The following is a 23,204-nucleotide window of genomic DNA, read 5'->3' on the forward strand; positions in this document are numbered from 1 at the left end:
ACTTCTATTATCACTACTGGCCCACTGCAGGACAAATCTGCTGGTACTATTACTGCTGCTGATGCCACTTCTATTGCTGATGCTAACTCTACTACTACTGCTACTACTAGCAGTCCACTGCATGGCAAATCTACTACTACTACTTCAATTGCTGCTACTGCTACTACTACTACTGGCCCTCTGCAGGGAATATATGGTGCTACTACTCCTGCTGCTGCAGCCACTTCTCCTGCTGCTACTACCACTACTATTACTACTAGCCCAGTGCATGGCAAATACTACTTCTATTACCACTACTGCTGCTACTTCTACTGCTGCTGCTACCTCCGTTCCCCGGCCTAGGCGGGCGGCGGGGCCCTGCCGGGACGGGCGGGCCGCTGGGCTGGCGGTAAGGCCCAAGCGCCCGCTAAGCTGCGCCTCAAGAGGCAGCCCGCGACCCCGCCGGCATCTACTGCCAAACCAGCCTAGAAGGGCCCGATCTCGCCGCGATCGCGGAAGCTAAGCAGGGTCGGGCCTGGTTAGAACTTGGATGGGAGACCTCTAGGGAAGACCGGGTGCTCTAGGCTTTTTGCCTCCCGCTCCGCCTTCTCCTTTTGGCGCCCGCGGCGTTCGCGGCTATCTCCGCCCCCCGCCGGGTACAGCTGCAAGCCCCACCTCCTCAGGCCCCTCCCACCACAGCAAGCGTCTTATGAGGCGCTCCCCGCCTGCCTGAGCGGCCAGGCGGCCAGAAGGCGGCCCTGGAAGGCAGAGGCACACCAGACGCTCCGGGGGTGGCCTGACGGAAACCAGACGTGGCCGCGGACCCGGGGGCCGTCCGTGCGGCCCGCGAGCCCCTCGACCTGCACCTGGCCGCCCCCACTGGAGCCCAGCCCCGGCGCCGCCACCTGTCTGCCGGGCTGGCTCTCCACAGCTCCATACGGAAAAAACCGCCCCTCCGCCGTTTCATTATGGCCGGGCGCGGGAGCGGGGTCGAGGGCCCAGGCCGCTTCCCTGGGCCTGCCGGCCACCTGGGGCGGGGTCCTGAGCTCGGACGGTGACGTGGGGGCGAAAGTGCCGTGGCTGGGTCTTAGAGGCCGTGCCAACTCAATGGTGGCTCCCAGTGGCTTCGGGCCAGCTTCTGTCAGGCAGGAGGGCCGGTCCGGTCTGTGGCTGAGCTGCACCTAGCGCAGCATGGGCGGGCAGGTGGGATGCCCAAGGGACCGCGGTCCCCGGGCCCGGAAGCCTCCTGGGCCACTTCCCCGTGAGCGGCCTGCAGGATCTGGGGCGGGGCGCCAAGCGCCGAAAAGTTTGCTGGCTCCCGCCCGCCCTGGGCTGGGTGGTCGCCAACACCTCCGCCACCCCCAGGTGCCCGAGACCTCCGTTCCCCGGCCTAGGCAGGCGGCGGGGCCCTGCCGGGACGGGCGGGCCGCTGGGCTGACGGTAAGGCCCAAGCGCCTGTGAAGCTGCGCCTCAAGAGGCAGCCCGCGACCCCGCCGGCATCTACTGCCAAACCAGCCTAGAAGGGCCCGATCTCGCCGCGATCGCGGAAGCTAAGCAGGGTCGGGCCTGGTTAGAACTTGGATGGGAGACCTCTAGGGAAGACCGGGTGCTCTAGGCTTTTTGCCTCCCGCTCCGCCTTCTCCTTTTGGCGCCCGCGGCGTTCGCGGCTATCTCCGCCCCCCGCCGGGTACAGCTGCAAGCCCCACCTCCTCAGGCCCCTCCCACCGCAGCAAGCGTCTTATGAGGCGCTCCCTGCCTGCCTGACCGGAGAGGCGGCCAGAAGGCGGCCCTGGAAGGCAGAGGCACACCAGACGCTCCGGGGGTGGCCTGACGGAAACCAGACGTGGCCGCGGACCCGGGGGCCGTCCGTGCGGCCCGCGAGCCCCTCGACCTGCACCTGGCCGCCCCCACTGGAGCCCAGCCCCGGCGCCGCCACCTGTCTGCCGGGCTGGCTCTCCACAGCTCCATACGGAAAAAGCCGCCCCTCTGCCGTTTCGCCATGGCCGGGGGCGGGAGCGGGATCGAGGGCCCAGGCCGCTTCCCCGGGCCTGCCGGCCACCTGGGGCGGGGTCCTGAGCTCGGACGGTGGCGTGGGGGCAAGGGTGGCGTTGCTGGGTCTAAGGGGCTGTACCAACACAATGCTGGCTCCCACTGGCTTCGGGCCACCTGCTGTCGGGCAGGAGGGCCGGCCCGGTCTGCGGTTGGGCTTCGCCTAACGCAGCGTGGACCGGCTACTACTATTGCTCTTGCTGATTCTTCTACTTCTATTTCTGGCCCTCTGCAGGTCAAATATGCTGCCACTATTACTGCTGCTGATGCCACTTCTACTGCTGTTTCTACCACTACTACTACTACTACTAGGCCAGTGCATGGCAAATACTACTACTATTACCACCACTGCTGCCATTACTACTACTGCTGCTACTACTACTGCTGCTGCTACTTGTACAGGTGCTGCTGCTACTACTACTACTAATAGCCCAGTGCATGGCAAATATTAACACTACTACTACTACTGCTGCTTCTACTATTGCTACTACTACTGCTACTACTAGTAGTCCAGTGCATGGCAAATTCTACTACTATTACTACAACAGCTACTGCTGCTAATAGTAATGTTACTACTACCGCTAATGCTAGTAATCTAGTATATGGCAAATACTACTACTATTACTACTAGTGCTGCTGCTGCTACTTCCGCTACTACAACTATCAATACTACTAGCCCAGTGCATGGCAAATATACTACTATTATTGCTGTTCCTGCTACTTCTACTACTATTCCTGGCCCACTGCAAGTCAAATATGCTGCTCCAATTACTCCTGCTGCTGCCACTTCTACTGCTATTGCTACCACTATTACTACTACCACTAGCCCAATGCATGGCAAATACTACTACTATTACTACTACTGCTGCTGCTTGTACAAATGCTACTACTACTGCTACTACTAGTAGTCCAGTGCATTGAAAATACTACTACTACTACTCCTGATGCTGCTACTACTTCTACTACTAGTATCAATACTACTAGCCCTGTGTATGGCAAATCTACTACTACTACTGTTATGGCTGCTACTTCTATTATCACTACTGGCCCACTGCAGGACAAATCTGCTGGTACTATTACTGCTGCTGATGCCACTTCTATTGCTGATGCTAACTCTACTACTACTGCTACTACTAGCAGTCCACTGCATGGCAAATCTACTACTACTACTTCAATTGCTGCTACTGCTACTACTACTACTGGCCCTCTGCAGGGAATATATGGTGCTACTACTCCTGCTGCTGCAGCCACTTCTCCTGCTGCTACTACCACTACTATTACTACTAGCCCAGTGCATGGCAAATACTACTTCTATTACCACTACTGCTGCTACTTCTACTGCTGCTGCTACCTCCGTTCCCCGGCCCAGGCGGGCGGCGGGTCCCTGCCGGGACGGGCGGGCCGCTGGGCTGGCGGTAAGGCCCAAGCGCCCGCTAAGCTGCGCCTCAAGAGGCAGCCCGCGACCCCGCCGGCATCTACTGCCAAACCAGCCTAGAAGGGCCCGATCTCGCCGCGATCGCGGAAGCTAAGTAGGGTCAGGCCTGGTTACCGAGACCTCTAGGGAAGACCGGGTGCTCTAGGCTTTTTGCCTCCCGCTCCGCCTTCTCCTTTTGGCGCCCGCGGCGTTCGCGGCTATCTCCGCCCCCCGCCGGGTACAGCTGCAAGCCCCACCTCCTCAGGCCCCTCCCACCACAGCAAGCGTCTTATGAGGCGCTCCCCGCCTGCCTGAGCGGCCAGGCGGCCAGAAGGCGGCCCTGGAAGGCAGAGGCACACCAGACGCTCCGGGGGTGGCCTGACGGAAACCAGACGTGGCCGCGGACCCGGGGGCCGTCCGTGCGGCCCGCGAGCCCCTCGACCTGCACCTGGCCGCCCCCACTGGAGCCCAGCCCCGGCGCCGCCACCTGTCTGCCGGGCTGGCTCTCCACAGCTCCATACGGAAAAAGCCGCCCCTCTGCCGTTTCGCCATGGCCGGGGGCGGGAGCGGGATCGAGGGCCCAGGCCGCTTCCCCGGGCCTGCCGGCCACCTGGGGCGGGGTCCTGAGCTCGGACGGTGGCGTGGGGGCAAGGGTGGCGTTGCTGGGTCTAAGGGGCTGTACCAACACAATGCTGGCTCCCACTGGCTTCGGGCCACCTGCTGTCGGGCAGGAGGGCCGGCCCGGTCTGCGGTTGGGCTTCGCCTAACGCAGCGTGGACCGGCTACTACTATTGCTCTTGCTGATTCTTCTACTTCTATTTCTGGCCCTCTGCAGGTCAAATATGCTGCCACTATTACTGCTGCTGATGCCACTTCTACTGCTGTTTCTACCACTACTACTACTACTACTAGGCCAGTGCATGGCAAATACTACTACTATTACCACCACTGCTGCCATTACTACTACTGCTGCTACTACTACTGCTGCTGCTACTTGTACAGGTGCTGCTGCTACTACTACTACTAATAGCCCAGTGCATGGCAAATATTAACACTACTACTACTACTGCTGCTTCTACTATTGCTACTACTACTGCTACTACTAGTAGTCCAGTGCATGGCAAATTCTACTACTATTACTACAACAGCTACTGCTGCTAATAGTAATGTTACTACTACCGCTAATGCTAGTAATCTAGTATATGGCAAATACTACTACTATTACTACTAGTGCTGCTGCTGCTACTTCCGCTACTACAACTATCAATACTACTAGCCCAGTGCATGGCAAATATACTACTATTATTGCTGTTCCTGCTACTTCTACTACTATTCCTGGCCCACTGCAAGTCAAATATGCTGCTCCAATTACTCCTGCTGCTGCCACTTCTACTGCTATTGCTACCACTATTACTACTACCACTAGCCCAATGCATGGCAAATACTACTACTATTACTACTACTGCTGCTGCTTGTACAAATGCTACTACTACTGCTACTACTAGTAGTCCAGTGCATTGAAAATACTACTACTACTACTCCTGATGCTGCTACTACTTCTACTACTAGTATCAATACTACTAGCCCTGTGTATGGCAAATCTACTACTACTACTGTTATGGCTGCTACTTCTATTATCACTACTGGCCCACTGCAGGACAAATCTGCTGGTACTATTACTGCTGCTGATGCCACTTCTATTGCTGATGCTAACTCTACTACTACTGCTACTACTAGCAGTCCACTGCATGGCAAATCTACTACTACTACTTCAATTGCTGCTACTGCTACTACTACTACTGGCCCTCTGCAGGGAATATATGGTGCTACTACTCCTGCTGCTGCAGCCACTTCTCCTGCTGCTACTACCACTACTATTACTACTAGCCCAGTGCATGGCAAATACTACTTCTATTACCACTACTGCTGCTACTTCTACTGCTGCTGCTACCTCCGTTCCCCGGCCCAGGCGGGCGGCGGGTCCCTGCCGGGACGGGCGGGCCGCTGGGCTGGCGGTAAGGCCCAAGCGCCCGCTAAGCTGCGCCTCAAGAGGCAGCCCGCGACCCCGCCGGCATCTACTGCCAAACCAGCCTAGAAGGGCCCGATCTCGCCGCGATCCCGGAAGCTAAGCAGGGTCGGGCCTGGTTAGAACTTGGATGGGAGACCTCTAGGGAAGACCGGGTGCTCTAGGCTTTTTGCCTCCCGCTCCGCCTTCTCCTTTTGGCGCCCGCGGCGTTCGCGGCTATCTCCGCCCCCCGCCGGGTACAGCTGCAAGCCCCACCTCCTCAGGCCCCTCCCACCACAGCAAGCGTCTTATGAGGCGCTCCCCGCCTGCCTGACCGGAGAGGCGGCCAGAAGGCGGCCCTGGAAGGCAGAGGCACACCAGACGCTCCGGGGGTGGCCTGACGGAAACCAGACGTGGCCGCGGACCCGGGGGCCGTCCGTGCGGCCCGCGAGCCCCTCGACCTGCACCTGGCCGCCCCCACTGGAGCCCAGCCCCGGCGCCGCCACCTGTCTGCCGGGCTGGCTCTCCACAGCTCCATACGGAAAAAGCCGCCCCTCTGCCGTTTCGCCATGGCCGGGGGCGGGAGCGGGATCGAGGGCCCAGGCCGCTTCCCCGGGCCTGCCGGCCACCTGGGGCGGGGTCCTGAGCTCGGACGGTGGCGTGGGGGCAAGGGTGGCGTTGCTGGGTCTAAGGGGCTGTACCAACACAATGCTGGCTCCCACTGGCTTCGGGCCACCTGCTGTCGGGCAGGAGGGCCGGCCCGGTCTGCGGTTGGGCTTCGCCTAACGCAGCGTGGACCGGCTACTACTATTGCTCTTGCTGATTCTTCTACTTCTATTTCTGGCCCTCTGCAGGTCAAATATGCTGCCACTATTACTGCTGCTGATGCCACTTCTACTGCTGTTTCTACCACTACTACTACTACTACTAGGCCAGTGCATGGCAAATACTACTACTATTACCACCACTGCTGCCATTACTACTACTGCTGCTACTACTACTGCTGCTGCTACTTGTACAGGTGCTGCTGCTACTACTACTACTAATAGCCCAGTGCATGGCAAATATTAACACTACTACTACTACTGCTGCTTCTACTATTGCTACTACTACTGCTACTACTAGTAGTCCAGTGCATGGCAAATTCTACTACTATTACTACAACAGCTACTGCTGCTAATAGTAATGTTACTACTACCGCTAATGCTAGTAATCTAGTATATGGCAAATACTACTACTATTACTACTAGTGCTGCTGCTGCTACTTCCGCTACTACAACTATCAATACTACTAGCCCAGTGCATGGCAAATATACTACTATTATTGCTGTTCCTGCTACTTCTACTACTATTCCTGGCCCACTGCAAGTCAAATATGCTGCTCCAATTACTCCTGCTGCTGCCACTTCTACTGCTATTGCTACCACTATTACTACTACCACTAGCCCAATGCATGGCAAATACTACTACTATTACTACTACTGCTGCTGCTTGTACAAATGCTACTACTACTGCTACTACTAGTAGTCCAGTGCATTGAAAATACTACTACTACTACTCCTGATGCTGCTACTACTTCTACTACTAGTATCAATACTACTAGCCCTGTGTATGGCAAATCTACTACTACTACTGTTATGGCTGCTACTTCTATTATCACTACTGGCCCACTGCAGGACAAATCTGCTGGTACTATTACTGCTGCTGATGCCACTTCTATTGCTGATGCTAACTCTACTACTACTGCTACTACTAGCAGTCCACTGCATGGCAAATCTACTACTACTACTTCAATTGCTGCTACTGCTACTACTACTACTGGCCCTCTGCAGGGAATATATGGTGCTACTACTCCTGCTGCTGCAGCCACTTCTCCTGCTGCTACTACCACTACTATTACTACTAGCCCAGTGCATGGCAAATACTACTTCTATTACCACTACTGCTGCTACTTCTACTGCTGCTGCTACCTCCGTTCCCCGGCCCAGGCGGGCGGCGGGTCCCTGCCGGGACGGGCGGGCCGCTGGGCTGGCGGTAAGGCCCAAGCGCCCGCTAAGCTGCGCCTCAAGAGGCAGCCCGCGACCCCGCCGGCATCTACTGCCAAACCAGCCTAGAAGGGCCCGATCTCGCCGCGATCGCGGAAGCTAAGTAGGGTCAGGCCTGGTTACCGAGACCTCTAGGGAAGACCGGGTGCTCTAGGCTTTTTGCCTCCCGCTCCGCCTTCTCCTTTTGGCGCCCGCGGCGTTCGCGGCTATCTCCGCCCCCCGCCGGGTACAGCTGCAAGCCCCACCTCCTCAGGCCCCTCCCACCACAGCAAGCGTCTTATGAGGCGCTCCCCGCCTGCCTGAGCGGCCAGGCGGCCAGAAGGCGGCCCTGGAAGGCAGAGGCACACCAGACGCTCCGGGGGTGGCCTGACGGAAACCAGACGTGGCCGCGGACCCGGGGGCCGTCCGTGCGGCCCGCGAGCCCCTCGACCTGCACCTGGCCGCCCCCACTGGAGCCCAGCCCCGGCGCCGCCACCTGTCTGCCGGGCTGGCTCTCCACAGCTCCATACGGAAAAAGCCGCCCCTCTGCCGTTTCGCCATGGCCGGGGGCGGGAGCGGGATCGAGGGCCCAGGCCGCTTCCCCGGGCCTGCCGGCCACCTGGGGCGGGGTCCTGAGCTCGGACGGTGGCGTGGGGGCAAGGGTGGCGTTGCTGGGTCTAAGGGGCTGTACCAACACAATGCTGGCTCCCACTGGCTTCGGGCCACCTGCTGTCGGGCAGGAGGGCCGGCCCGGTCTGCGGTTGGGCTTCGCCTAACGCAGCGTGGACCGGCTACTACTATTGCTCTTGCTGATTCTTCTACTTCTATTTCTGGCCCTCTGCAGGTCAAATATGCTGCCACTATTACTGCTGCTGATGCCACTTCTACTGCTGTTTCTACCACTACTACTACTACTACTAGGCCAGTGCATGGCAAATACTACTACTATTACCACCACTGCTGCCATTACTACTACTGCTGCTACTACTACTGCTGCTGCTACTTGTACAGGTGCTGCTGCTACTACTACTACTAATAGCCCAGTGCATGGCAAATATTAACACTACTACTACTACTGCTGCTTCTACTATTGCTACTACTACTGCTACTACTAGTAGTCCAGTGCATGGCAAATTCTACTACTATTACTACAACAGCTACTGCTGCTAATAGTAATGTTACTACTACCGCTAATGCTAGCAATCTAGTATATGGCAAATACTACTACTATTACTACTAGTGCTGCTGCTGCTACTTCCGCTACTACAACTATCAATACTACTAGCCCAGTGCATGGCAAATATACTACTATTATTGCTGTTCCTGCTACTTCTACTACTATTCCTGGCCCACTGCAAGTCAAATATGCTGCTCCAATTACTCCTGCTGCTGCCACTTCTACTGCTATTGCTACCACTATTACTACTACCACTAGCCCAATGCATGGCAAATACTACTACTATTACTACTACTGCTGCTGCTTGTACAAATGCTACTACTACTGCTACTACTAGTAGTCCAGTGCATTGAAAATACTACTACTACTACTCCTGATGCTGCTACTACTTCTACTACTAGTATCAATACTACTAGCCCTGTGTATGGCAAATCTACTACTACTACTGTTATGGCTGCTACTTCTATTATCACTACTGGCCCACTGCAGGACAAATCTGCTGGTACTATTACTGCTGCTGATGCCACTTCTATTGCTGATGCTAACTCTACTACTACTGCTACTACTAGCAGTCCACTGCATGGCAAATCTACTACTACTACTTCAATTGCTGCTACTGCTACTACTACTACTGGCCCTCTGCAGGGAATATATGGTGCTACTACTCCTGCTGCTGCAGCCACTTCTCCTGCTGCTACTACCACTACTATTACTACTAGCCCAGTGCATGGCAAATACTACTTCTATTACCACTACTGCTGCTACTTCTACTGCTGCTGCTACCTCCGTTCCCCGGCCTAGGCGGGCGGCGGGGCCCTGCCGGGACGGGCGGGCCGCTGGGCTGGCGGTAAGGCCCAAGCGCCCGCTAAGCTGCGCCTCAAGAGGCAGCCCGCGACCCCGCCGGCATCTACTGCCAAACCAGCCTAGAAGGGCCCGATCTCGCCGCGATCGCGGAAGCTAAGCAGGGTCGGGCCTGGTTAGAACTTGGATGGGAGACCTCTAGGGAAGACCGGGTGCTCTAGGCTTTTTGCCTCCCGCTCCGCCTTCTCCTTTTGGCGCCCGCGGCGTTCGCGGCTATCTCCGCCCCCCGCCGGGTACAGCTGCAAGCCCCACCTCCTCAGGCCCCTCCCACCACAGCAAGCGTCTTATGAGGCGCTCCCCGCCTGCCTGAGCGGCCAGGCGGCCAGAAGGCGGCCCTGGAAGGCAGAGGCACACCAGACGCTCCGGGGGTGGCCTGACGGAAACCAGACGTGGCCGCGGACCCGGGGGCCGTCCGTGCGGCCCGCGAGCCCCTCGACCTGCACCTGGCCGCCCCCACTGGAGCCCAGCCCCGGCGCCGCCACCTGTCTGCCGGGCTGGCTCTCCACAGCTCCATACGGAAAAAACCGCCCCTCCGCCGTTTCATTATGGCCGGGCGCGGGAGCGGGGTCGAGGGCCCAGGCCGCTTCCCTGGGCCTGCCGGCCACCTGGGGCGGGGTCCTGAGCTCGGACGGTGACGTGGGGGCGAAAGTGCCGTGGCTGGGTCTTAGAGGCCGTGCCAACTCAATGGTGGCTCCCAGTGGCTTCGGGCCAGCTTCTGTCAGGCAGGAGGGCCGGTCCGGTCTGTGGCTGAGCTGCACCTAGCGCAGCATGGGCGGGCAGGTGGGATGCCCAAGGGACCGCGGTCCCCGGGCCCGGAAGCCTCCTGGGCCACTTCCCCGTGAGCGGCCTGCGGGATCTGGGGCGGGGCGCCAAGCGCCGAAAAGTTTGCTGGCTCCCGCCCGCCCTGGGCTGGGTGGTCGCCAACACCTCCGCCACCCCCAGGTGCCCGAGACCTCCGTTCCCCGGCCTAGGCAGGCGGCGGGGCCCTGCCGGGACGGGCGGGCCGCTGGGCTGACGGTAAGGCCCAAGCGCCTGTGAAGCTGCGCCTCAAGAGGCAGCCCGCGACCCCGCCGGCATCTACTGCCAAACCAGCCTAGAAGGGCCCGATCTCGCCGCGATCGCGGAAGCTAAGCAGGGTCGGGCCTGGTTAGAACTTGGATGGGAGACCTCTAGGGAAGACCGGGTGCTCTAGGCTTTTTGCCTCCCGCTCCGCCTTCTCCTTTTGGCGCCCGCGGCGTTCGCGGCTATCTCCGCCGCCCCATCCGCTGCCCCCGCCAGGTACGGCTGCAAGCCCCACCTCCTCAGGCCCCTCCCACCACAGCAAGTGTCTTATGAGGCGCTCCCCGCCTGCCTGACAGGCCAGGCGGCCAGAAGGCGGCCCTGGAAAGCAGAGGCACACCAGACGCTCCGGGGGTGGCCTGACGGAAATCAGACGTGGCCGCGGACCCGGGGGCCGTCCGTGCGGCCCGCGAGCCCCTCGACCTGCACCTGGCCGACCCCACTGGAGCCCAGCCCCGGCGCCGCCACCTGTCTGCCGGGCTGGCTCTCCACAGCTCCATACGGAAAAAGCCGCCCCTCTGCCGATTCGCCATGGCCGGGTGCGGGAGCGGGATCGAGGGCCCAGGCCGCTTCCCCGGGCCTGCCGGCCACCTGGGGCGGGGTCCTGAGCTCGGACGGTGGCGTGGGGGCAAGGGTGGTGTTGCTGGGTCTAAGGGGCTGTACCAACACAATGCTGGCTCCCACTGGCTTCGGGCCACCTGCTGTCGGGCAGGAGGGCCGGCCCGGTCTGCGGTTGGGCTTCGCCTAACGCAGCGTGGGCCGGCTACTACTATTGCTCTTGCTGATTCTTCTACTTCTATTTCTGGCCCTCTGCAGGTCAAATATGCTGCCACTATTACTGCTGCTGATGCCACTTCTACTGCTGTTTCTACCACTACTACTACTACTACTAGGACAGTGCATGGCAAATACTACTACTATTACCACCACTGCTGCCATTACTACTACTGCTGCTACTACTACTGCTGCTGCTACTTGTACAGGTGCTGCTGCTACTACTACTACTAATAGCCCAGTGCATGGCAAATATTAACACTACTACTACTGCTGCTGCTTCTACTATTGCTACTACTACTGCTACTACTAGTAGTCCAGTGCATGGCAAATTCTACTACTATTACTACAACAGCTACTGCTGCTAATAGTAATGTTACTACTACCGCTAATGCTAGTAATCTAGTATATGGCAAATACTACTACTATTACTACTAGTGCTGCTGCTGCTACTTCCGCTACTACAACTATCAATACTACTAGCCCAGTGCATGGCAAATATACTACTATTATTGCTGTTCCTGCTACTTCTACTACTATTCCTGGCCCACTGCAAGTCAAATATGCTGCTCCAATTACTCCTGCTGCTGCCACTTCTACTGCTATTGCTACCACTATTACTACTACCACTAGCCCAATGCATGGCAAATACTACTACTATTACTACTACTGCTGCTGCTTGTACAAATGCTACTACTACTGCTACTACTAGTAGTCCAGTGCATTGAAAATACTACTACTACTACTCCTGATGCTGCTACTACTTCTACTACTAGTATCAATACTACTAGCCCTGTGTATGGCAAATCTACTACTACTACTGTTATGGCTGCTACTTCTATTATCACTACTGGCCCACTGCAGGACAAATCTGCTGGTACTATTACTGCTGCTGATGCCACTTCTATTGCTGATGCTAACTCTACTACTACTGCTACTACTAGCAGTCCACTGCATGGCAAATCTACTACTACTACTTCAATTGCTGCTACTGCTACTACTACTACTGGCCCTCTGCAGGGAATATATGGTGCTACTACTCCTGCTGCTGCAGCCACTTCTCCTGCTGCTACTACCACTACTATTACTACTAGCCCAGTGCATGGCAAATACTACTTCTATTACCACTACTGCTGCTACTTCTACTGCTGCTGCTACCTCCGTTCCCCGGCCCAGGCGGGCGGCGGGTCCCTGCCGGGACAGGCGGGCCGCTGGGCTGGCGGTAAGGCCCAAGCGCCCGCTAAGCTGCGCCTCAAGAGGCAGCCCGCGACCCCGCCGGCATCTACTGCCAAACCAGCCTAGAAGGGCCCGATCTCGCCGCGATCGCGGAAGCTAAGCAGGGTCGGGCCTGGTTAGAACTTGGATGGGAGACCTCTAGGGAAGACCGGGTGCTCTAGGCTTTTTGCCTCCCGCTCCGCCTTCTCCTTTTGGCGCCCGCGGCGTTCGCGGCTATCTCCGCCCCCCGCCGGGTACAGCTGCAAGCCCCACCTCCTCAGGCCCCTCCCACCACAGCAAGCGTCTTATGAGGCGCTCCCCGCCTGCCTGAGCGGCCAGGCGGCCAGAAGGCGGCCCTGGAAGGCAGAGGCACACCAGACGCTCCGGGGGTGGCCTGACGGAAACCAGACGTGGCCGCGGACCCGGGGGCCGTCCGTGCGGCCCGCGAGCCCCTCGACCTGCACCTGGCCGCCCCCACTGGAGCCCAGCCCCGGCGCCGCCACCTGTCTGCCGGGCTGGCTCTCCACAGCTCCATACGGAAAAAACCGCCCCTCCGCCGTTTCATTATGGCCGGGCGCGGGAGCGGGGTCGAGGGCCCAGGCCGCTTCCCTGGGCCTGCCGGCCACCTGGGGCGGGGTCCTGAGCTCGGACGGTGACGTGGGGGCGAAAGTGCCGTGGCTGGGTCTTAGAGGCCGTGCCAACTCAATGGTGGCTCCCAGTGGCTTCGGGCCAGCTTCTGTCAGGCAGGAGGGCCGGTCCGGTCTGTGGCTGAGCTGCACCTAGCGCAGCATGGGCGGGCAGGTGGGATGCCCAAGGGACCGCGGTCCCCGGGCCCGGAAGCCTCCTGGGCCACTTCCCCGTGAGCGGCCTGCGGGATCTGGGGCGGGGCGCCAAGCGCCGAAAAGTTTGCTGGCTCCCGCCCGCCCTGGGCTGGGTGGTCGCCAACACCTCCGCCACCCCCAGGTGCCCGAGACCTCCGTTCCCCGGCCTAGGCAGGCGGCGGGGCCCTGCCGGGACGGGCGGGCCGCTGGGCTGACGGTAAGGCCCAAGCGCCTGTGAAGCTGCGCCTCAAGAGGCAGCCCGCGACCCCGCCGGCATCTACTGCCAAACCAGCCTAGAAGGGCCCGATCTCGCCGCGATCGCGGAAGCTAAGCAGGGTCGGGCCTGGTTAGAACTTGGATGGGAGACCTCTAGGGAAGACCGGGTGCTCTAGGCTTTTTGCCTCCCGCTCCGCCTTCTCCTTTTGGCGCCCGCGGCGTTCGCGGCTATCTCCGCCCCCCGCCGGGTACAGCTGCAAGCCCCACCTCCTCAGGCCCCTCCCACCACAGCAAGCGTCTTATGAGGCGCTCCCTGCCTGCCTGACCGGAGAGGCGGCCAGAAGGCGGCCCTGGAAGGCAGAGGCACACCAGACGCTCCGGGGGTGGCCTGACGGAAACCAGACGTGGCCGCGGACCCGGGGGCCGTCCGTGCGGCCCGCGAGCCCCTCGACCTGCACCTGGCCGCCCCCACTGGAGCCCAGCCCCGGCGCCGCCACCTGTCTGCCGGGCTGGCTCTCCACAGCTCCATACGGAAAAAGCCGCCCCTCTGCCGTTTCGCCATGGCCGGGGGCGGGAGCGGGATCGAGGGCCCAGGCCGCTTCCCCGGGCCTGCCGGCCACCTGGGGCGGGGTCCTGAGCTCGGACGGTGGCGTGGGGGCAAGGGTGGCGTTGCTGGGTCTAAGGGGCTGTACCAACACAATGCTGGCTCCCACTGGCTTCGGGCCACCTGCTGTCGGGCAGGAGGGCCGGCCCGGTCTGCGGTTGGGCTTCGCCTAACGCAGCGTGGACCGGCTACTACTATTGCTCTTGCTGATTCTTCTACTTCTATTTCTGGCCCTCTGCAGGTCAAATATGCTGCCACTATTACTGCTGCTGATGCCACTTCTACTGCTGTTTCTACCACTACTACTACTACTACTAGGCCAGTGCATGGCAAATACTACTACTATTACCACCACTGCTGCCATTACTACTACTGCTGCTACTACTACTGCTGCTGCTACTTGTACAGGTGCTGCTGCTACTACTACTACTAATAGCCCAGTGCATGGCAAATATTAACACTACTACTACTACTGCTGCTTCTACTATTGCTACTACTACTGCTACTACTAGTAGTCCAGTGCATGGCAAATTCTACTACTATTACTACAACAGCTACTGCTGCTAATAGTAATGTTACTACTACCGCTAATGCTAGTAATCTAGTATATGGCAAATACTACTACTATTACTACTAGTGCTGCTGCTGCTACTTCCGCTACTACAACTATCAATACTACTAGCCCAGTGCATGGCAAATATACTACTATTATTGCTGTTCCTGCTACTTCTACTACTATTCCTGGCCCACTGCAAGTCAAATATGCTGCTCCAATTACTCCTGCTGCTGCCACTTCTACTGCTATTGCTACCACTATTACTACTACCACTAGCCCAATGCATGGCAAATACTACTACTATTACTACTACTGCTGCTGCTTGTACAAATGCTACTACTACTGCTACTACTAGTAGTCCAGTGCATTGAAAATACTACTACTACTACTCCTGATGCTGCTACTACTTCTACTACTAGTATCAATACTACTAGCCCTGTGTATGGCAAATCTACTACTACTACTGTTATGGCTGCTACTTCTATTATCACTACTGGCCCACTGCAGGACAAATCTGCTGGTACTATTACTGCTGCTGATGCCACTTCTATTGCTGATGCTAACTCTACTACTACTGCTACTACTAGCAGTCCACTGCATGGCAAATCTACTACTACTACTTCAATTGCTGCTACTGCTACTACTACTACTGGCCCTCTGCAGGGAATATATGGTGCTACTACTCCTGCTGCTGCAGCCACTTCTCCTGCTGCTACTACCACTACTATTACTACTAGCCCAGTGCATGGCAAATACTACTTCTATTACCACTACTGCTGCTACTTCTACTGCTGCTGCTACCTCCGTTCCCCGGCCCAGGCGGGCGGCGGGTCCCTGCCGGGACGGGCGGGCCGCTGGGCTGGCGGTAAGGCCCAAGCGCCCGCTAAGCTGCGCCTCAAGAGGCAGCCCGCGACCCCGCCGGCATCTACTGCCAAACCAGCCTAGAAGGGCCCGATCTCGCCGCGATCGCGGAAGCTAAGTAGGGTCAGGCCTGGTTACCGAGACCTCTAGGGAAGACCGGGTGCTCTAGGCTTTTTGCCTCCCGCTCCGCCTTCTCCTTTTGGCGCCCGCGGCGTTCGCGGCTATCTCCGCCCCCCGCCGGGTACAGCTGCAAGCCCCACCTCCTCAGGCCCCTCCCACCACAGCAAGCGTCTTATGAGGCGCTCCCCGCCTGCCTGAGCGGCCAGGCGGCCAGAAGGCGGCCCTGGAAGGCAGAGGCACACCAGACGCTCCGGGGGTGGCCTGACGGAAACCAGACGTGGCCGCGGACCCGGGGGCCGTCCGTGCGGCCCGCGAGCCCCTCGACCTGCACCTGGCCGCCCCCACTGGAGCCCAGCCCCGGCGCCGCCACCTGTCTGCCGGGCTGGCTCTCCACAGCTCCATACGGAAAAAGCCGCCCCTCTGCCGTTTCGCCATGGCCGGGGGCGGGAGCGGGATCGAGGGCCCAGGCCGCTTCCCCGGGCCTGCCGGCCACCTGGGGCGGGGTCCTGAGCTCGGACGGTGGCGTGGGGGCAAGGGTGGCGTTGCTGGGTCTAAGGGGCTGTACCAACACAATGCTGGCTCCCACTGGCTTCGGGCCACCTGCTGTCGGGCAGGAGGGCCGGCCCGGTCTGCGGTTGGGCTTCGCCTAACGCAGCGTGGACCGGCTACTACTATTGCTCTTGCTGATTCTTCTACTTCTATTTCTGGCCCTCTGCAGGTCAAATATGCTGCCACTATTACTGCTGCTGATGCCACTTCTACTGCTGTTTCTACCACTACTACTACTACTACTAGGCCAGTGCATGGCAAATACTACTACTATTACCACCACTGCTGCCATTACTACTACTGCTGCTACTACTACTGCTGCTGCTACTTGTACAGGTGCTGCTGCTACTACTACTACTAATAGCCCAGTGCATGGCAAATATTAACACTACTACTACTACTGCTGCTTCTACTATTGCTACTACTACTGCTACTACTAGTAGTCCAGTGCATGGCAAATTCTACTACTATTACTACAACAGCTACTGCTGCTAATAGTAATGTTACTACTACCGCTAATGCTAGTAATCTAGTATATGGCAAATACTACTACTATTACTACTAGTGCTGCTGCTGCTACTTCCGCTACTACAACTATCAATACTACTAGCCCAGTGCATGGCAAATATACTACTATTATTGCTGTTCCTGCTACTTCTACTACTATTCCTGGCCCACTGCAAGTCAAATATGCTGCTCCAATTACTCCTGCTGCTGCCACTTCTACTGCTATTGCTACCACTATTACTACTACCACTAGCCCAATGCATGGCAAATACTACTACTATTACTACTACTGCTGCTGCTTGTACAAATGCTACTACTACTGCTACTACTAGTAGTCCAGTGCATTGAAAATACTACTACTACTACTCCTGATGCTGCTACTACTTCTACTACTAGTATCAATACTACTAGCCCTGTGTATGGCAAATCTACTACTACTACTGTTATGGCTGCTACTTCTATTATCACTACTGGCCCACTGCAGGACAAATCTGCTGGTACTATTACTGCTGCTGATGCCACTTCTATTGCTGATGCTAACTCTACTACTACTGCTACTACTAGCAGTCCACTGCATGGCAAATCTACTACTACTACTTCAATTGCTGCTACTGCTACTACTACTACTGGCCCTCTGCAGGGAATATATGGTGCTACTACTCCTGCTGCTGCAGCCACTTCTCCTGCTGCTACTACCACTACTATTACTACTAGCCCAGTGCATGGCAAATACTACTTCTATTACCACTACTGCTGCTACTTCTACTGCTGCTGCTACCTCCGTTCCCCGGCCCAGGCGGGCGGCGGGTCCCTGCCGGGACGGGCGGGCCGCTGGGCTGGCGGTAAGGCCCAAGCGCCCGCTAAGCTGCGCCTCAAGAGGCAGCCCGCGACCCCGCCGGCATCTACTGCCAAACCAGCCTAGAAGGGCCCGATCTCGCCGCGATCGCGGAAGCTAAGCAGGGTCGGGCCTGGTTACCGAGACCTCTAGGGAAGACCGGGTGCTCTAGGCTTTTTGCCTCCCGCTCCGCCTTCTCCTTTTGGCGCCCGCGGCGTTCGCGGCTATCTCCGCCCCCCGCCGGGTACAGCTGCAAGCCCCACCTCCTCAGGCCCCTCCCACCACAGCAAGCGTCTTATGAGGCGCTCCCCGCCTGCCTGAGCGGCCAGGCGGCCAGAAGGCGGCCCTGGAAGGCAGAGGCACACCAGACGCTCCGGGGGTGGCCTGACGGAAACCAGACGTGGCCGCGGACCCGGGGGCCGTCCGTGCGGCCCGCGAGCCCCTCGACCTGCACCTGGCCGCCCCCACTGGAGCCCAGCCCCGGCGCCGCCACCTGTCTGCCGGGCTGGCTCTCCACAGCTCCATACGGAAAAAGCCGCCCCTCTGCCGTTTCGCCATGGCCGGGGGCGGGAGCGGGATCGAGGGCCCAGGCCGCTTCCCCGGGCCTGCCGGCCACCTGGGGCGGGGTCCTGAGCTCGGACGGTGGCGTGGGGGCAAGGGTGGCGTTGCTGGGTCTAAGGGGCTGTACCAACACAATGCTGGCTCCCACTGGCTTCGGGCCACCTGCTGTCGGGCAGGAGGGCCGGCCCGGTCTGCGGTTGGGCTTCGCCTAACGCAGCGTGGACCGGCTACTACTATTGCTCTTGCTGATTCTTCTACTTCTATTTCTGGCCCTCTGCAGGTCAAATATGCTGCCACTATTACTGCTGCTGATGCCACTTCTACTGCTGTTTCTACCACTACTACTACTACTACTAGGCCAGTGCATGGCAAATACTACTACTATTACCACCACTGCTGCCATTACTACTACTGCTGCTACTACTACTGCTGCTGCTACTTGTACAGGTGCTGCTGCTACTACTACTACTAATAGCCCAGTGCATGGCAAATATTAACACTACTACTACTACTGCTGCTTCTACTATTGCTACTACTACTGCTACTACTAGTAGTCCAGTGCATGGCAAATTCTACTACTATTACTACAACAGCTACTGCTGCTAATAGTAATGTTACTACTACCGCTAATGCTAGTAATCTAGTATATGGCAAATACTACTACTATTACTACTAGTGCTGCTGCTGCTACTTCCGCTACTACAACTATCAATACTACTAGCCCAGTGCATGGCAAATATACTACTATTATTGCTGTTCCTGCTACTTCTACTACTATTCCTGGCCCACTGCAAGTCAAATATGCTGCTCCAATTACTCCTGCTGCTGCCACTTCTACTGCTATTGCTACCACTATTACTACTACCACTAGCCCAATGCATGGCAAATACTACTACTATTACTACTACTGCTGCTGCTTGTACAAATGCTACTACTACTGCTACTACTAGTAGTCCAGTGCATTGAAAATACTACTACTACTACTCCTGATGCTGCTACTACTTCTACTACTAGTATCAATACTACTAGCCCTGTGTATGGCAAATCTACTACTACTACTGTTATGGCTGCTACTTCTATTATCACTACTGGCCCACTGCAGGACAAATCTGCTGGTACTATTACTGCTGCTGATGCCACTTCTATTGCTGATGCTAACTCTACTACTACTGCTACTACTAGCAGTCCACTGCATGGCAAATCTACTACTACTACTTCAATTGCTGCTACTGCTACTACTACTACTGGCCCTCTGCAGGGAATATATGGTGCTACTACTCCTGCTGCTGCAGCCACTTCTCCTGCTGCTACTACCACTACTATTACTACTAGCCCAGTGCATGGCAAATACTACTTCTATTACCACTACTGCTGCTACTTCTACTGCTGCTGCTACCTCCGTTCCCCGGCCCAGGCGGGCGGCGGGTCCCTGCCGGGACGGGCGGGCCGCTGGGCTGGCGGTAAGGCCCAAGCGCCCGCTAAGCTGCGCCTCAAGAGGCAGCCCGCGACCCCGCCGGCATCTACTGCCAAACCAGCCTAGAAGGGCCCGATCTCGCCGCGATCGCGGAAGCTAAGCAGGGTCGGGCCTGGTTAGAACTTGGATGGGAGACCTCTAGGGAAGACCGGGTGCTCTAGGCTTTTTGCCTCCCGCTCCGCCGTCTCCTTTTGGCGCCCGCGGCGTTCGCGGCTATCTCCGCCCCCCGCCGGGTACAGCTGCAAGCCCCACCTCCTCAGGCCCCTCCCACCACAGCAAGCGTCTTATGAGGCGCTCCCCGCCTGCCTGAGCGGCCAGGCGGCCAGAAGGCGGCCCTGGAAGGCAGAGGCACACCAGACGCTCCGGGGGTGGCCTGACGGAAACCAGACGTGGCCGCGGACCCGGGGGCCGTCCGTGCGGCCCGCGAGCCCCTCGACCTGCACCTGGCCGCCCCCACTGGAGCCCAGCCCCGGCGCCGCCACCTGTCTGCCGGGCTGGCTCTCCACAGCTCCATACGGAAAAAAACCGCCCCTCCGCCGTTTCATTATGGCCGGGCGCGGGAGCGGGGTCGAGGGCCCAGGCCGCTTCCCTGGGCCTGCCGGCCACCTGGGGCGGGGTCCTGAGCTCGGACGGTGACGTGGGGGCGAAAGTGCCGTGGCTGGGTCTTAGAGGCCGTGCCAACTCAATGGTGGCTCCCAGTGGCTTCGGGCCAGCTTCTGTCAGGCAGGAGGGCCGGTCCGGTCTGTGGCAGAGCTGCACCTAGCGCAGCATGGGCGGGCAGGTGGGATGCCCAAGGGACCGCGGTCCCCGGGCCCGGAAGCCTCCTGGGCCACTTCCCCGTGAGCGGCCTGCGGGATCTGGGGCGGGGCGCCAAGCGCCGAAAAGTTTGCTGGCTCCCGCCCGCCCTGGGCTGGGTGGTCGCCAACACCTCCGCCACCCCCAGGTGCCCGAGACCTCCGTTCCCCGGCCTAGGCAGGCGGCGGGGCCCTGCCGGGACGGGCGGGCCGCTGGGCTGACGGTAAGGCCCAAGCGCCTGTGAAGCTGCGCCTCAAGAGGCAGCCCGCGACCCCGCCGGCATCTACTGCCAAACCAGCCTAGAAGGGCCCGATCTCGCCGCGATCGCGGAAGCTAAGCAGGGTCGGGCCTGGTTAGAACTTGGATGGGAGACCTCTAGGGAAGACCGGGTGCTCTAGGCTTTTTGCCTCCCGCTCCGCCTTCTCCTTTTGGCGCCCGCGGCGTTCGCGGCTATCTCCGCCCCCCGCCGGGTACAGCTGCAAGCCCCACCTCCTCAGGCCCCTCCCACCACAGCAAGCGTCTTATGAGGCGCTCCCTGCCTGCCTGACCGGAGAGGCGGCCAGAAGGCGGCCCTGGAAGGCAGAGGCACACCAGACGCTCCGGGGGTGGCCTGACGGAAACCAGACGTGGCCGCGGACCCGGGGGCCGTCCGTGCGGCCCGCGAGCCCCTCGACCTGCACCTGGCCGCCCCCACTGGAGCCCAGCCCCGGCGCCGCCACCTGTCTGCCGGGCTGGCTCTCCACAGCTCCATACGGAAAAAGCCGCCCCTCTGCCGTTTCGCCATGGCCGGGGGCGGGAGCGGGATCGAGGGCCCAGGCCGCTTCCCCGGGCCTGCCGGCCACCTGGGGCGGGGTCCTGAGCTCGGACGGTGGCGTGGGGGCAAGGGTGGCGTTGCTGGGTCTAAGGGGCTGTACCAACACAATGCTGGCTCCCACTGGCTTCGGGCCACCTGCTGTCGGGCAGGAGGGCCGGCCCGGTCTGCGGTTGGGCTTCGCCTAACGCAGCGTGGACCGGCTACTACTATTGCTCTTGCTGATTCTTCTACTTCTATTTCTGGCCCTCTGCAGGTCAAATATGCTGCCACTATTACTGCTGCTGATGCCACTTCTACTGCTGTTTCTACCACTACTACTACTACTACTAGGCCAGTGCATGGCAAATACTACTACTATTACCACCACTGCTGCCATTACTACTACTGCTGCTACTACTACTGCTGCTGCTACTTGTACAGGTGCTGCTGCTACTACTACTACTAATAGCCCAGTGCATGGCAAATATTAACACTACTACTACTACTGCTGCTTCTACTATTGCTACTACTACTGCTACTACTAGTAGTCCAGTGCATGGCAAATTCTACTACTATTACTACAACAGCTACTGCTGCTAATAGTAATGTTACTACTACCGCTAATGCTAGTAATCTAGTATATGGCAAATACTACTACTATTACTACTAGTGCTGCTGCTGCTACTTCCGCTACTACAACTATCAATACTACTAGCCCAGTGCATGGCAAATATACTACTATTATTGCTGTTCCTGCTACTTCTACTACTATTCCTGGCCCACTGCAAGTCAAATATGCTGCTCCAATTACTCCTGCTGCTGCCACTTCTACTGCTATTGCTACCACTATTACTACTACCACTAGCCCAATGCATGGCAAATACTACTACTATTACTACTACTGCTGCTGCTTGTACAAATGCTACTACTACTGCTACTACTAGTAGTCCAGTGCATTGAAAATACTACTACTACTACTCCTGATGCTGCTACTACTTCTACTACTAGTATCAATACTACTAGCCCTGTGTATGGCAAATCTACTACTACTACTGTTATGGCTGCTACTTCTATTATCACTACTGGCCCACTGCAGGACAAATCTGCTGGTACTATTACTGCTGCTGATGCCACTTCTATTGCTGATGCTAACTCTACTACTACTGCTACTACTAGCAGTCCACTGCATGGCAAATCTACTACTACTACTTCAATTGCTGCTACTGCTACTACTACTACTGGCCCTCTGCAGGGAATATATGGTGCTACTACTCCTGCTGCTGCAGCCACTTCTCCTGCTGCTACTACCACTACTATTACTACTAGCCCAGTGCATGGCAAATACTACTTCTATTACCACTACTGCTGCTACTTCTACTGCTGCTGCTACCTCCGTTCCCCGGCCCAGGCGGGCGGCGGGTCCCTGCCGGGACGGGCGGGCCGCTGGGCTGGCGGTAAGGCCCAAGCGCCCGCTAAGCTGCGCCTCAAGAGGCAGCCCGCGACCCCGCCGGCATCTACTGCCAAACCAGCCTAGAAGGGCCCGATCTCGCCGCGATCGCGGAAGCTAAGCAGGGTCGGGCCTGGTTAGAACTTGGATGGGAGACCTCTAGGGAAGACCGGGTGCTCTAGGCTTTTTGCCTCCCGCTCCGCCTTCTCCTTTTGGCGCCCGCGGCGTTCGCGGCTATCTCCGCCCCCCGCCGGGTACAGCTGCAAGCCCCACCTCCTCAGGCCCCTCCCACCACAGCAAGCGTCTTATGAGGCGCTCCCCGCCTGCCTGAGCGGCCAGGCGGCCAGAAGGCGGCCCTGGAAGGCAGAGGCACACCAGACGCTCCGGGGGTGGCCTGACGGAAACCAGACGTGGCCGCGGACCCGGGGGCCGTCCGTGCGGCCCGCGAGCCCCTCGACCTGCACCTGGCCGCCCCCACTGGAGCCCAGCCCCGGCGCCGCCACCTGTC

The sequence above is a fragment of the Tursiops truncatus genome, chromosome 12, assembly GCF_011762595.2.
Source record: "Tursiops truncatus isolate mTurTru1 chromosome 12, mTurTru1.mat.Y, whole genome shotgun sequence".
NCBI classification, from domain to species: Eukaryota; Metazoa; Chordata; class Mammalia; order Artiodactyla; family Delphinidae; genus Tursiops; species Tursiops truncatus.